The following is a 14,261-nucleotide window of genomic DNA, read 5'->3' on the forward strand; positions in this document are numbered from 1 at the left end:
CAGGTCTAGTGCAAAGCATAGCATACATGAGACTTCCTACGGCAGAGGCGTAAGGAATTTTCTTCATGTCTTCAATCTCTTGTGCAGTCTTGGGAGACTGGTCCTTAGAGAGTGAAACTCCATGCCTAAAGGGTGTTTGGCCCTTCTTGGAGTCTTGTATCGAGAAGCGATCCATCACCTTATCAATATATGATGCTTGAGAGAGCGACAGGGTCCGGTTTTTCCTATCTCGAAAGATTTGGATCCCCAGAATGTACGCGGCTTCTCCTAGATCCTTCATATCGAATTGCTTTGCCAGCCTGACCTTAACCTCAGATAACTTACCCACGTCATTACCAATGAGTAGTATATCATCGACATATAGTACCAGAAACACAACTTTACCTTCGTGTATTAACTTGTAAACACAAGGCTCATCTATTGACTGTTCAAAGCCAAAGCTCTTTACAGTTTCATCGAATCTAATATTCCATGACCTAGATGCTTGCTTTAATCCATAAATGGACTTAAGAAACTCACAAACCTTGGTATCTTGACCTTCTTCCACGAAACCGTCTGGTTGAGCCATGTAAATGCGCTCGTCAAGATTGCCATTCAGAAAGGCTGTCTTGACATCCATTTGCCAGATCTCATAGTCGAGAGCTGCAGCTATAGATAGGAGTATGCGGATGGATTTAAGCATCGTGACTGACGAGAAGGTTTCTTCATAGTCAATCCCTTCTTGTTGGGTATAACCCTTCGCCACAAGTCGTGCTTTGAACGTTTCGACGTTCCCATCAGGACCCCTTTTCTTCTTGTATATCAACTTACACCCTACGTGTTTAATCCCTTCAGGAAGGTCTACAAGTTTCCAGACATTGTTGACATACATCGAGTGCATTTCAACTTTCATGGCATCAAGCCAAAGGTTTGATTCAGAACAAGCCATCGCTTGGCTATAGGAAACAGGATCATCCATGTCAGAGACGGCTACAAGAGAGTCTCCATAAGACATGTACCTGTCAGGCTTTTGAGTAGCCCTCCCACTACGTCTAAGTACTACTTGACGAGATTCTGATGAGTTAGGTTGTGTTTCAGTTGGGGTAAGAACAGTTCTTACAGATGAGGTAGAAGCTTCCTCACCCAACTTTTCTTCAAGCACAATTTTGCTTCTAGGTTTTGCATCTTTCACAAAGTCCTCCTCAAGGAAACGAGCATTCGTGCTAACGAAAGTCTTATCGTCCTCGGGACTATAGAAAGTAAAACCTTTGGTTTCCTTTGGATATCCCACAAACAGGCACAATTCTGACCTACTAGCCAACTTGCTAGTCTTTTGCCTCAGCACGTGTGCAGGGCAGCCCCAAATTCGGATGCGGCCAAGATTCACTTTACGGCCAGTCCATCGTTCATAAGGAGTACCAGGAACCGTTTTGGACGGAACTTGGTTCAGAATATAGGCGGCTGTTTCAAGGGCATATCCCCAAAAGGAAAGCGGGAGTGATGAGTAACTCATCATTGATCTAACCATCTCCATAAGAGTTCGGTTTCTTCTCTCTGACACTCCGTTTTGTTGAGGTGTGCCAGGTGCGGTAAGTTGAGAAGCGATACCTTCTTCTTTAAGAAAGTCATCGAACTCTCCAGACATATACTCACCACCTCGATCAGATCGAAGGGTTTTGATCACTTTGCCAGTTTGCTTTTCCACTAAAGCCCTAAAGACCTTAAATACGTTAAAGGTATCGGATTTGTGTTTGAGCAAGTAGACAAACCCATATCGTGAGTAATCATCGGTGAAGGTAACGAAGTATTCGTATCCTCCACGTGCCTGTTGGTTGAGCGGACCACATACATCAGAATGTACTGGTTCCAGCAACTCAGTGGCTCTTCGACCCTTATCGGAGAAAGGTCGCTTAGTCATTTTTCCTTCTAAGCAGGATTCACAAGTAGGTAGTGAACCTATTGCAGAGTCTTGTAGTGGACCGTCCCTCAAAAGTCTCTTAATCCTATCTAGACTGATATGACCAAGTCTCAAGTGCCAGAGGTATGTTTATTTTGTTAGATCGGAGGATTCAGAAAGTTTGATCCTCTTTGGCTCCCTAATTAGATCATTATCTATTTCGGTGTCTAAAAGAGAAGGTTTAGTGGGATAGATGTAGAAAAGAGCATTCTTCATACATGCATCAGTGATAAAAGAATTATCAGGAAACGAAATACGAATTCCATTCTTAATGAACTTTAAACAATAATCTTGCTCACGAAGACGAGCAACGGATATTAAGTTCTTCCCAAAGGTAGGAACAAAATAAACATTATTCAAGTTTAAAGTGCGGTCTTCAAAAGACAGGGTCACGGATCCCACAGCCTTCGCGGACACCAGGCTCCCATCACCCCATTTGAAACAGAACTCGCCTTCCTCGAAGCTTTTGGTTTTCTTGAAACCATTCAAGGAACAACAAATATGGTTAGTAGCAGCGGAGTCAAGAATCCACGTTGATACATTATCAGCTACTAAGCATGCTTCGGTAACTAGTACAATACTATGTTCCTTTGCTTTGAGATAGGCAGGACAGTTCTTTTTATCGGCTTTGTAAGGTCTGTTCTTAGTTCCAGAGGCGGAGGCCTTTTGCTCAGTAGCATGTGCCTTTCCTTGATTCCTCTTTCTCTTAGTGAGACCTACAGCAGTGTGAAGTCCCTTCATAAGCTTGGTAACAGTGTACTCTAGCTTGTTTATGAAGTAATTCATCTTGGAGGTATCAAGAGATGCGGGGAGAGTTTCTAAGATCATATCTATGATATTCTTCTCATCAATCTCAGATCCTAGGATTTCCATTTTATTCAGAAAACCAATGATCAGTATCATGAAGTCTCCAACAGGAGTCCTAGCCTGCATATGACAGTTCATAAACTGTCGGACTGCTTGTAGCCTTGTTTGACGCCTTTGCCCTCCAAACATCTCAAGGAGATTGTAGAGCATGTCAGCGGCAGTCTCGATGTCACGATGTTGCTCTTTCAGCATATTGTTCATAGATGCTAAGATATAGCACCTCACAATCTCATCGGAGCAGACCCAGGCCGCCAAGGCATCTTTGTCCTCTTGAGTTGAATCATTATTCGTCAGAGGAGGACACGGGGTGGTGAGTACCCATTTGTGCTTGGTAAGGATTATGTCGAGGTTATGTTTCGAATCTACGCAGTTTTTTGTTTTCGAGTTTATTCGAGGAAAGGATGAAAGAGAGAGGGTTGAGAGACATATTGCCTATAAAAGTTGAAACAACTTTATGATTAGTCTTTGGTTTAGGATTTAAGTTTTATTAAGACTTTTATAAAATCCAAAGGTGTTATAAACCAAACGATAATTTACTCCCTCAAGAGAAGGCCGCAAAAAATCTCCATTTATAAGTAAATGACATATCATTAATGCTAAGCCAAGATGTCAATACATCTATTTTGACTAGCCACCTTTTAAATTGGTTTGATCACTCACATCCTTTCGCAGAGCCTCAAGGGAGGATTACTAGGGATTGAGCCTAAGTGTGCAACCAACCACTTAGTCCAAAAGATCAGCTTTGAAAAACAATCCCCCAAGGGGAGGCCTTGCCATCATTGCATCACTCTCGGACGTAGCTCATTGAGCAATGATCGAAGCAATAACGCCTTGGAGTACTCACATTTAAGTGAGGGTCGCAAGAGCAGCTCTTAGTCCCACGTTATTGCATCTTTCACTAGTGTTGGGGATCGCGGGTTACAAACAACGAATATAACCCTCCCACTTAGTTTTTGGAGTTGGTTCATCGACTCTTATAATTTCGGAAACAAATTTCCTAGTTAGAGAGCGACAGAGCGGACAACTAGAAGAGAATCCTAGATCGACATGTTCAGAGCAGTATTAGTGCATAAAGGCACAAGGTACATACTCGATCTTTTCCTATTTTCTATTTCGGGAAAGTGCGTGAGGGAAGTGTGAACTTCAACTCACTCGAACACTTGAAAGTTTGAGATTACACATCTTTTTATTTTTCGGCTTGTCTACAAGGAGACCTCCCACTTAAATTTTCAAGAGCATATAGATTTTGAACATATGTGTTATAGATATAGTTTTGAAAACATTTTGAAAATTTATTTGATTTGGATGACAAAATATTTTCAAGTTTGAAAGTGAAAACGGTTTTTCAAAATTCAAACTAGTTTTGTAAAAATTCAATTTCAATTAAACTTTCAAAAATCAAAACATTTTAATCTTACACATCATGTTTATAATCATATGAAAAACATTTTTGGTCGAGAAAATTTTCTCATTAGAGTTCTATAACTCATGGTAGTGGGGTTTGAAAATCCCGATTTCTAAAAAACTGGAGTTTCGGAACAGCCGCGCACCTCGGAGTAAAATCGCCATATCTGGCAGCTCCGATGTCCTTTTTGAGCCGAAACTGGTGGCATTGGATAGAGGACAGACAGAGCTTTAATTTGATTCAAGAATCATTAAATTTCGATTTCTGAGCAGAGAGTTATGCCACTTTTAATGCGGGTTTACTCAGCTCGAAGAAAAAGAAATAATTAAAGCTTGGTCCTTTTTAGGTGCGAAAAAGAATCGAGTGTAACGGAACGTTTTATGAAGGTTGTTAAAGTTTTTATTTGTGTTTTATTAGCAAGGTAATAACAAGGCATAAAAGAAATAACAACATGCATAAAACGATTCAAGTAAAAATAAGAAACTAGCAAGATATCAAAACTAGTCACAAAATTTTACTCGAAATTTCTCAAACCTTTAAAACACGTTTTTCAATATAAAAAAATAAAAACTTTTAGAACTGATTCTAATGTGTTTTAAAAACATCCCAAACTCATAGAAAATCAACATGCTTTTTAATTTAAAGACATGAGCAATAAATTAAAAAAAAATCTAAGATTACAATTCTAACTTGTCACAAAATTAGTAAACTTTCGAAAACAATTTTCAAGCTCATAATTTTAAAAACATGTACATGCTAATCTTTGACCATAGCTCTGATACCATTTATTGGAATCGATCTAGAGTTTGAGAAAATAATTAACGCTTCGGTAAGCGGCGGAATTTTAAAAAATTTCTTTTATAAGTAAAACAGTTTTTACTAACCTAGACAAGTGCAAGTACATGTAATTAAAAACCAATATGAGCTAGAAGTTTACTAACCTTTCTTGAAGCTTGAACTTTGAAGAAGCTTGTGGAAAGTTTGCAACGCTCGTCTCCCCTCGCAGCACATCTCTCTTTCTTTCCTCAGCACCTCGAGCAACCACGAAAGTTTCTGTCACTAAATCACTCGAAAAGAAGGAATCAGTGAATGGGCACTTTTAAACGCTACGACTTAAGAACGAGTCTCGAAGTCGCAGAGCTAAACACTAGGTCGAGTGAGGACCTAGGTGCCTCAAGAAAAAATCGAAAATCAACTAGAGAGAGAGAGAGGAGTTTCGGCCAAAGTTCTAGAGAGAGAGTCTCTAAAATCTCTTAAACTTGGATGAATCAAATGTGAGGAAATGAGGCTCCTATTTATAGGAGAGGCTTTACCTTCTATAAGGTAGTTTCCTCTTCTATAGAATATCACATATTCATGAGCTAATTTCCCAATTTCCTTTATTGAGTCACACGGCCAACTAGGCTTCAATAAGCCTTGGATTTGTTTCCTATTTTGTTCCATGCCTTTGACTCTCTCTTGGCCGAAATTCCTAATGCATGCATATGCAAATTTGTTTCCTCTTTTTCTTTTGGCAAGTATCTTGATACATTTATGCACAAAATAATCTCTCCTACTTCTCTATAGGGTAGGCGCCCAAGTCTCTCTAGAAGGAGCTTCTAGAAGCTTCTTCATTTGTTCATGACAAGATGAGAAAGACCCGTTAAGAATTTTCAATAAAACTCTTATGAAATGAAATTAATTCACGAGGCCCAATGATCAAGTCATGGCCGAGTGACATTAAGTCATCAAATGAACTTGTCAAAAAATTTATTGACATTCATTTCATCATTTGTCTCAAAAGACAAAAATACCCTTTTAACTATTTTCGTTCTTGTTTTGACTTAGCTTCCGGTTTAACTATTCCTATCGATGTGATTCGTGACAGTGACCTCATGGACCCAAATGAACAAAGCTTGAGCTAAACACTTGGACTCAAAAGTTCACAAACCTTTTCCAAGTTTAGCTTAATGCCAACTGACTCCACTAAAGAGCTGACACTGAAAATCTCTCGGTTCAAATGAATTTATTTTCTACTCAAGAATTCAACCTAATTATGATGAGCGGATCCACTGAATATTATCTATGCTACCCTTCATCAATGTCATCAGCTAGTCGGGATTTACTAAATTACCATTTTACCCTTCTAGCTGTTATTTCCTCAACTCCTTTGTCGCTTGTGAATAAGTTAGAAACAATGTATTGACGAGGAGCTAACAAGTCATATTGTTTCATCCAAAAGAGTCAGGACTCAATTTGGACACTGGCCAATTCATTTATTCACACTCCAAGGAACAAAGCATGAGGTGGCATACATTGCATTTCAGCAATCTTGTACATGAATTCCATATCTATGAGAACTTCACAAAGTTACTCATGACATTCTCACAACTTAGTACTTAACCAATAGGCCCTGTTCGGAATCACATAGTGAGTCCGAACTCTGACTTTCTCAAATGAGAATACTAAGCTGTGAAATGGCATGTCTCATTTCAGGATTAAGGTAAGCATGATGCAATTCATACATAGTGACTTCGAGACATAAGAGGTTAAATGGTTTGTTCTTATATTGTCTCTAGAAGTGCACTGGTCAATTTAGTACCTTCGGAAGATACCTAGAAGAACTATAGAGTCTCCAACTCTCAATGCCTCATAACCAGACATCATAGATTCTTCTAACAATCATACTGAGGTCAATAGTCCTTTGACCCTAAGATTGCGAATATATCGTTTTAAGCAAACTACGAAGAGTTTGTTCATGCAAATCTACATTTGTCTCTTCGCAAGTTGTTAAGTTTGTTTATGGACTAAAAGACTAAGGTTTTATCATAAAGCTTCAAACAAAGAAAGAATGAATGAACGTTTCAACTTTATTAATGAATAGATAGGCAATTACAAGCAAGAGTCTTCATGAGACTTTATTACATAAAATGTACAAAATAAAGACTACAACTCTTCTTGTGGGCACCATTGACAACAAACTCCCACTTGACTCAAAGAAGGTGTGTGTAGTCCTTCATGCCTAATCCCTCACGATGTTGGTCGAAGACCTTGTTCGCTAGGGCCTTGGTGAATGGATCTGCGAGGTTGTCCACCGTTGAGATCTTCTTCACTTCCACGTCTCCGCGCTGCACGATCTCTCGAATCAAATGGTATTTCCTCTCAATATGCTTAGAGCGCTTATGGCTTCTAGGTTCCTTTGAGTTAGCGAAAGCCCCACTATTATCACAATAAAGGGTCATGGGCTCGTCGACGTTTGGAACAACTTCCAAATACGTAAGGAACTTTCTAAGCCATACAGCCTCTTTGGATGCTTCACAAGCAGCCACATATTCTGCTTCCATTGTGGAGTCAGCAATGCAAGATTGCTTAATACTTCTCCACACAACAGCTCCACCATTAAGGATGAACACAGAACCCGAAGTGGATTTACTGGAATCCTTATCCGCTTGAAAATCGGAGTCGGTATATCCCGTCATAGTCAGGTCAGTACCTGAGTATGTAAGCATCAAGTTCCTAGTTCTTCGAAGATACTTAAGAACATGCTTAACAACAATCCAGTGCTCGGGTCCAGGGTTGGATTGGAAACGACTAACTACGCCAACAGCGAAACAGATGTCAGGTCTAGTGCAAAGCATAGCATACATGAGGCTTCCTACGGCAGAGGCGTAAGGAATCTTCCTCATGTCTTCAATCTCTTGTGCAGTCTTGGGAGACTGGTCCTTAGAGAGTGAAACTCCATGCCTAAAGGGTGTTTGACCCCTCTTGCAGTCTTGCATCGAGAAGCGATCCATCACCTTATCAATATAAGATGCTTGAGAGAGCGACAGGGTCCGGTTTTTCCTATCTCGAAAGATTTGGATCCCCAGAATGTACGCGGCTTCTCCTAGATCCTTCATATCGAATTGCTTCGCCAGCCAGACCTTAACCTCAGATAACTTACCCACGTCATTACCAATGAGTAGTATATCATCGACATATAGTACCAGAAACACAACTTTGCCTTCGTGTATTAACTTGTAAACACAAGGCTCATCTATTGACTGTTCAAAGCCAAAGCTCTTTACAGTTTCATCGAATCTAATATTCCATGACCTAGATGCTTGCTTTAGTCCATAAATGGATTTAAGCAACTCACAAACCTTGGTCTCTTGACCTTTATCCACGAAACCGTCTGGTTGAGCCATGTAAATGCGCTCGTCAAGATTGCCATTCAGAAAGGCTGTCTTGACATCCATTTGCCAGATCTCATAGTCGAGAGCTGCAGCTATGGATAGGAGTATGCGGATGGATTTAAGCATCGCGACTGGCGAGAAGGTTTCTTCATAGTCAATCCCTTCTTGTTGGGTATAACCCTTCGCCACAAGTCGTGCTTTGAACGTCTCGACGTTCCCATCAGGACCCTTTTTCTTCTTGTATATCCACTTACACCCTACGGGTTTAATCCCTTCAGGAAGGTCTACAAGTTTCCAGACATTGTTGACATACATCGAGTGCATTTCAACTTTCATGGCGTCAAGCCAAAGGTTTGATTCAGAACAAGCCATCGCTTGGCTATAGGAAACAGGGTCATCCATGTCAAAGACGGCTACAAGAGAGTCTCCATAAGACATGTACCTGTCAGGCTTTTGAGTAGCCCTTCCACTACGTCTAAGTACTACTTGACGAGATTCTGATGAGTTAGGTTGTGTTTCAGTTGGGGTAAGAACAGTTCTTACAGATGAGGTAGAAGCTTCCTCACCCAACTTTTCTTCAAGCACAATTTTGCTTCTAGGTTTCGCATCCTTCATGAAGTCCTCCTCAAGGAAACGAGCGTTCGTGCTAACGAAAGTCTTATCGTCCTCGGGACTATAGAAAGTAAAACCTTTGGTTTCCTTCGGATATCCTACAAACAGGCACAATTCTGACCTACTAGCCAACTTGCTAGTCTTTTGCCTCAGCACGTGTGCAGGGCAACCCCAAATTCGGATGCGGCCAAGATTCATTTTACGGCCAGTCCATCGTTCATAAGGAGTACCAGCAACCGTTTTAGACGGAACTTGGTTCAGAATGTAAGCGGCTGTTTCGAGGGCATATCCCCAAAAGGAAAGCGGGAGTGATGAGTAACTCATCATTGATCTAACCATCTCCATAAGAGTTCAGTTTCTTCTCTCTGACACTCCGTTTTGTTGAGGTGTACCAGGTGCGGTAAGCTGAGAAGCGATACCTTCTTTTTTAAGAAAGTCATCGAACTCTCCAGACGTATACTCACCACCTCGATCAGATCGAAGGGTTTTGATCACTTTGCCAGTTTGCTTTTCCACTAAAGCCCTAAAGACCTTAAATACGTTAAAGGTCTCGGATTTGTGTTTAAGCAAATAGACAAACCCATATCTTGAGTAATCATCAGTGAAGGTAACGAAGTATTCGTATCCTCCACGTGCCTGTTGGTTGAGCGGACCACATACATCAGAATGTATTAGTTCCAGCAACTCAGTGGCTCTTCAACCCTTATCGGAGAAAGGTCGCTTAGTCATTTTTCCTTCTATGCAGGATTCACAAGTAGGTAGTGAACCTATTGCAGAGGCTTGGAGTGGACCATCCCTCACAAGTCTCTTAATCCTATCTAGACTGATATGACCAAGTCTTAAGTGCCAGAGGTATGTTGATTTTGTTAGATCGGAGGATTCAGAAAGTTTGATCCTCTTTGGCTCCCTTATTAGATCGTTATCTATTTCGGTGTCTAAAAGAGAAGGTTGAGTGGGATAGATGTAAAAAAGACCATTCTTCATACATGCATCAGTGACAAAAGAATTAGACAAAGAAATACGAATTCCATTCTTTATAAACTTTAAATAATAATCTTGCTCGAAAAGTTGAGCAACAGATACTAGGTTTTTCCCAAAGGAAGGAACATAATAAACATTATTCAAATTTAAAGTTCGATCTTCAAAAGATAGCGTCACGGATCCCACAGCTTTCGCAGACACCACGCTCTCATCACCCCACTTGAAGCAGAAGTCGCCATCCTCTAAGCTTTTGCTTTTCCTAAAACCAGTCAAGGAGCAGCAAATATGGTTAGTAGCAGCGGAGTCAATAATCCACGATGATACATTCTCAGCTACTAAACAGGCTTCAGTAACAAGTACAATACATTTTGCTTTGGTTTTGAGGTAGGCGGGACAGTTCCTACGCCAGTGACCAGGCTCATTGCAGTGGTGGCACTTGTCTTTAGACTTGTCCACCTTCGGAGCCTTTGGCGCCTTCTTCTTCGATTGAACCTTAGGTTGGTTCTTCTTCTCGGCATTGCGAGGTCTCTTCTTAGATCCAGAGGTGGAGGCAGTAGCATGTACTTCTCCTTGAGCCCTCTTTTTCTTAGTGAGTGCCTCAGCGGTTTGAAGTTCCTTCATGAGCTCGGTAATAGTGTACTCTAGCTTGTTCATGGAATAATTCAACTTGAAGGTATCAAAGGTTTCGGGGAGAGTTTCCGAGATCATATCAATTTTAGTCTCCCCATCAATCTCAGATCCAAGGATCTCCATCTCGTTGAGATAGCTAATGATCAGCATCATATGATCTCTAACGGGAGTTCCAGCCTTCATACGACAGTTCATGAATTGTCGGACCGCTTGTTGCCTAGTTTGACGTCCTTGCCCTCCAAACATCTCATGGAGATTGTAGAGCATATCGGTGGCAGTTTCGTAATCACGATGTTGTTGTTGCAACACATTGTTCATCGATGCCAAAATATAGCATCTCGCAATCTCATCAGATCGAAGCCAGGCCGCCAGGACGTCTTTCTCCTCTTGTGTCGAATCATCATTCGTTTGAGGACAGGGGGTGGTGAGAACCCATTTGTGCTTGTCGACAGTAAGGACTATGTCGAGGTTACGTTTCCAGTCGACGTAATTGTCGCCTTCGAGTTTATTCGAGGAAAGAATTGTAGAGAGAGGGTTGAGAGACAAATTGCCTATAAAAGTTGAAACAAGTTTATGATTAGTCTTTGGTTTAGGATTTAAGTTTTATTAAGACTTTTATAAAATCCAAAGGTGTTATAAACCAAACGATAATTTACTCCCTCAAGAGAAGGCCGCAAAAAATCTCCTTTTATAAGTAAATGACACATCATTAATGCTAAGCCAAGATGTCAATACATCTATTTTGACTAGCCACCTTTTAAATTGGTTTGATCACTCACATCCTTTCGCAGAGCCTCAAGGGAGGATTACTAGGGATCTCACTAAGTGTGTAACCAACCACTTAGTCCAAAAGATCAGCTTTGAAAAACAATCCCCCAAGGGGAGGCCTTGTCATCATTGCATCACTCTCGGACGTAGCTCATCGAGCAATGATCGAAGCAATAACGCCTTGGAGTACTCACATTTAAGTGAGGGTCGCAAGAGCGGCTCTTAGTCCCACGTTATTGCATCTTTCATTAGTGTTGGGGATCGTGGGTTACAAACAACGAATATAACCCTCCCACTTAGTTTTTTTTTTTTTGGAGTTGGTTCATCGACTCTTATAATTTCGGAAACAGATTTCCTAGTTAGAGAGCGACAGAGCGGACAACTAGAAGAGAATCCTAGATCGACATGTTCAGAGCAGTATTAGTGCATAAAGGCACAAGGTACATACTACATCTTTTCCTATTTTCTATTTCGGGAAAGTGCGTGAGGGAAGTGTGAACTTCAACTCACTCGAACACTTGAAAGTTTGAGATTACACATCTTTTTATTTTTCGGCTTGTCTACAAGGAGACCTCCCACTCAAATTTTCAAGAGCATATAGATTTTGAACATATGTGATATAGATATAGTTTTGAAAACATTTTGAAAAATTTATTTGATTTGGATGACAAAATATTTTCAAGTTTGAAAGTGAAAACGGTTTTTCAAAATTCAAACTAGTTTTGTAAAAATTCAATTTCAATTAAACTTTCAAAAATCAAAACATTTTAATCTTACACATCATGTTTATAATCATATGAAAAACATTTTTGCTCAAGAAAATTTTCTCATTAGAGTTCTATAACTCATGGTAGTGGGGTTTGAAAATCCGGATTTCTAAAAAACTGGAGTTTCAGACAGCCGCGCACCTCAGAGTAAAATCAACATATCTGGCGGCTCCATTGTCCTTTTGAGCCGAAACCGGTGGCATTGGACAGAGGACAGACAGATCTTTAATTTGATTCAAAAATCATTAAATTTAGATTTCTGAGCAGAGAGTTATGCCACTTTTAATGCGGGTTTACTCCAGCTCGAAGAAAAAGAAATAAATTAAAGCTTGGTCCTTTTTAGGCGCGAAAAAGAATCGAGTGTAACGGAACGTTTTAAGATGTTGTTTAAAGTTTTTATTTATGTTTTATTAGCAGGATAATAACATAGAATAAAATAAATAACAACATGCATAAAACGATTCAAGTAAAAATAAGAAACTAGCAAGATATCAAAACTAGTCACAAAATTTTACTCGAAATTTCTCAAACCTTTAAAACACGTTTTTCAATATAAAAAATTAAAAACTTTTAGAACTGATTCTAATGTGTTTTAAAAACATCCCAAACTCATAGAAAATAAACATGCTTTTTAATTTAAAGACAAGAGCATTAAATTAAAAAAACTAAGATTACAATTCTAACTTGTCACAAAATTAGTAAACTTTCGAAAACGATTTTCAAGCTCATAATTTTAAAAAACATGTATATGCTAATCTTTGACCATAGCTCTGATACCATTTGTTGGAATTGATCTAGGGTTTAAGAAAATAATTAAACGCTTCGGGAAGCGGCGGAATTTTAAAAAAATTTATTTTCAAGTAAAAACAGTTTTTACTAACCTAGACAAAGAAGCAAGTACATGTAATTAAAAATCAATATGAGCTAAGAGTTTACTAATCCTTTCTTGAAGCTTGAACTTTGAAGAAGCTTTCGGAAAGTTTGCAACGCTCGTCTCCCCTCGCAGCACGTCTCTCTTCCTTTCCTCGGCACCTCGAGCAACCACGAAAGTTTCTATCACTAAATCACTCGAAAAGAAGGAATTAATGAGTGGGCACTTTTAAACACTACGACTTAAGAACGAGTCTCAAAGTCGCAGAGCTAAAGACTAGGACGAGTGAGGACCTAGGTGCCAAGACAAGAAAAATCGAAAATATAAACTAGAGAGAGAGAGAGGAAGGGGCGGCCAAGTCTAGAGAGAGAAGCTCTCACTCTCTAAAACTTTGGATGAATGAAATATGAGGAATGGGGCTCCTATTTATAGGAGAGGTTTTACCTTCAATAAGGTAGTTTCCTCTTCTATAGAATATCACATATTCATGAGCAAAAATCCTTTATTTCCCATTCTATCTTGGGCGCCCAAGGCTGCCTCCTAGAGGCTTGGATTTGTTTCCTTTTTTGTTCCTTGGCTTGCCCTTTTCTCACTTGGCCGATTCCCCTATGCATCCCATATGCAAATTTGTTTCCTCTTTTTCTTTTGGCAAGTATCTTGATACATTTATGCACAAAATAATCTCTCTTTCCTCTTGGGTGGTGGGCGCCTATTCTAATGCTAGAAAGGCCTTCTAGAAGCTTTTCCACTTGTTCATGACAACATGAAAAAGGCCCATTAAGAATTTTCAATAAAATTCTTATGAAATGAAATTAATCCACAAGGCCCAATAAATCTTATTTTGGCCGAGTGAAACTTGTCGTCAAATGACCATGTCAAAAAATTTATTGACATTCATTTCATCCTATGTCTCAAAAGACAAAAATACCCTTTTGACTATTTTCGTTCTTGTTTTGACTTAGCTTCCAGTTTAACTATTCCTATCGATGTGATTCGTGACAGTGACCTCATCGACCCAAATGAACAAAGCTTGAGCTAAACACTTGGACTCAAAAGTTCACAAACCTTTTCCAAGTTCAGCTTAATGCCAACTGACTCCACTAAAGAGCTGACACTGAAAATCTCTCGGTTCAAATGAATTTATTTTCTACTCAAGAATTCGACCTAATTATAATGAGCGGATCCACTGAATATTATCTATGTTTACCCTTCATGAATGTCATCAGCTAGTCGGGATTTACTAAATTACCATTTTACCCTTCTAGCTGTT

This window comes from Urtica dioica, chromosome 8, assembly GCF_054948205.1.
Source record: "Urtica dioica subsp. dioica isolate 48M chromosome 8, U.dioica_male_clone48M_v1_H2, whole genome shotgun sequence".
Classification (NCBI taxonomy): Eukaryota; Viridiplantae; Streptophyta; class Magnoliopsida; order Rosales; family Urticaceae; genus Urtica; species Urtica dioica.